We start from the raw sequence: 2,546 nt of genomic DNA on the forward strand, positions 1-2,546 counted from the left end.
ATTTACATACCCATAATGTTCGACATGGTACTTTCAAAGCAAGCTTCAGGTTTGACTGTAATTTTCACGGAGATTGAAGATTGTCATTACTTTTCCACTTGCTGTGTTGCTCTGTGATAGTATGTTTTCTCTGGATGGTAGGTCTAGCATCTCAGTACAATGTTAAAGAGGTATGTCATCGCTTAGGAGCAATTGGCTGTGGTTACATCTTTACATCACTCTGGTTTTTCTTCAGATCGTATAAATCTTTCGCCTTTTACTAAAGATTTCCGTGGAGAGGAGCATTTGGAGTTTTAACTAATTTTTTGATGCCCTGCTTTTGTGGGGCTCATTTATTACTGAAAGAAAGATTTATCTTTAGTTGTGTATATGGCATAGGTGTATCTTGGTAGAATTGTATTTGTTGTGATGAGGTGGCCTTATGTGTATTAGTCATGTAGGAATCTTACAACACCAGGTTATAGTCCAACAGTTTCTTTTGAAAATCACAAGCTTTCGGAGGCTTTCTCCTTCGTCAGGTGAGTGTCGGGTTCCTTGAAAATTGCTGCATAGATAGTCACAGAACAATGCCCGGTGATTACAGATAATCTTTCCAACTGCCCGTTATCAAGGCCATCAAATGAATTGAATAGTGTTCAGACAGAGAAACATTAGATACCAGACTACTGAATATACAAACAGCCAGAACCAAAGACAGAGAGGGAGAGAGAGAAACATCCGAAAGGAAGAGAAAGAGAGAGAATGACCAGTTGTATTAAAAACAGATAACTTTTTTTCCGCTGGTGGGGTTACGCGCAAAATCGTCAAGCAGAAATTGATCGCCAAGTTCCGCACCCATGAGGACGGCCTCAACCGGGATCTTGGGTTCATGTCGTGCTACACGTAACCCCCCCAGCGGAAAAAAAAGTTATCTGTTTGGACTATAACCTGGTGTTGTAAGATTCCTTACATTTGTACACCCCAGTCCAACACCGGCATCTCCACATCATGTGTATTAGTCAGGCAGCAAGTGCTTGGATTTTGGATAAATTGTGGAAGTGCAATGTGTGAAATATTTACATTTTTAGGATTAGGCAGTACGTGTTTCAAATAACTGGCACAGATGGGCTGGGTGGCAGCCTCCTGTGCTGTAAAACTGACTTTAGTTGGGCTCATGTACTATTGGTGGGGCAGAGGGAGGGGGGTGATGCACAGAGATTGGAGTCAGTGCAGGATGAGATGTGAGGCTGGAGGAGTTGTAAAAGGTGGTGAGGCTGAGGTGGATTTTGAAGATGACATTAAATTCTCATCCTCATCTTTGAATCACTCCATACATTGCCCCCCTCCCTATCACCATAACTTCCTCCAGCCATAAAACCCTCCAAGAACTCTGCTCTGCTCCAACTCTGGCCTTTTTGCATCCATCACTTTCTGCGCCCACCATTGCTGGCCATGCCTCAGCCATCTAGGCCGTAAACTCTGGAATTTCCTCCATAAAGCTCTCCACCTCCCTTCTCCTTTATGGCGTTCCTTAGAACCTATCGCTTTGAATAAGCTTTTGGTCACTTGTCCGAATGTCTCCTTCTTTGACTTGGTGTTAATTTTTGTCTGTTTACACTCCTGTAAGCCCATAGGGATGTTTTATTATGTCAAAGGTGCTATAAAAATGTAAGTTGTTGTCCCAAGGCCCTTCACAGGAGCGTTATCAAACAAAATTTGATACCGAGTCACAGAAGGGGATGTTAAGACAAAGCTTGGTCAAAGAGGTAGGTTTTAAGGAGTGTATTAAAGGAGGAGAAAGAGGCGGAGAGGTCCAGGGAGAGAATTCCAGAGCTTACTGCCGAGGCAGCTGAAGGCATGGTCACCAATGGTGGAGCGATTAAAATTGGGGATGTGCAAGCGGCGAGAGATGGAGGAGTGCAAAGGTCTTGGAAAGTCACAGGATTGGAGGAGGTTTCAGAGATAAGGAGGGACGAGGGCAAGGAAGGATTTGAAAAGAAGAATGAGAATTTTAAAATCGAGGCCTTGCTGGACTGGGAGCCATTTTAGGTCAGCGAGCACAGGGGTGATGGGTGAAGGGGACTTGGTGCGAGTTACGATACAGGCAGCAGAGTTTTGAATGAGCTCCAGTTTACGGAGGGTGGAAAATGGGAGGCCGGCCAGGAGAACATTGGAATCGTCAAGTCTGGAGGTAACAAATGCATGCATGAGGGTTTCAGCAGCGAATGCGGTGAGGTAGCGGAGGAGACGGGCGATGTTACGTAGGTGGAAGTTGGCGGTCTTGGCGATGGAGCGGATAGGGGTTTGGAAGCTCATCTAAGGGTCAAATAGAACATGAAGGTTGCGAACGGTCTGATTCAGCCTGAAACTGTGGCCAGGGAGAGGGACAGAGTTGGTGGCTAGGGAACGGAGTTTGTGGCGGGAACCGAAGACAATGGCTTCGGTCTTGCTAATATTTAGGCTCAATACTAGGTCCTTTGCTTTATGTGATATATGGTAACAATTTGGACTTAAACGTAGGGGTCATGATTAAGAAATTTGCGGATGACATAAAGATAGGCCGTGTG

General features: G+C 44.9%; 1 non-coding gene across 1 annotated transcript; it reads left to right on the forward strand.

Moving 5' to 3' along the window:
- Positions 1-215: 215 nt before the first annotated feature.
- Positions 216-329, forward strand: LOC137320334 (U5 spliceosomal RNA). Its single transcript, XR_010962491.1, has one exon. It is a non-coding gene; the product is annotated as a U5 spliceosomal RNA (small nuclear RNA).
- The last annotated feature ends 2,217 nt before the right edge of the window (positions 330-2,546 follow it).

This window comes from Heptranchias perlo, chromosome 3 (assembly GCF_035084215.1).
Source record: "Heptranchias perlo isolate sHepPer1 chromosome 3, sHepPer1.hap1, whole genome shotgun sequence".
NCBI classification, from domain to species: Eukaryota; Metazoa; Chordata; class Chondrichthyes; order Hexanchiformes; family Hexanchidae; genus Heptranchias; species Heptranchias perlo.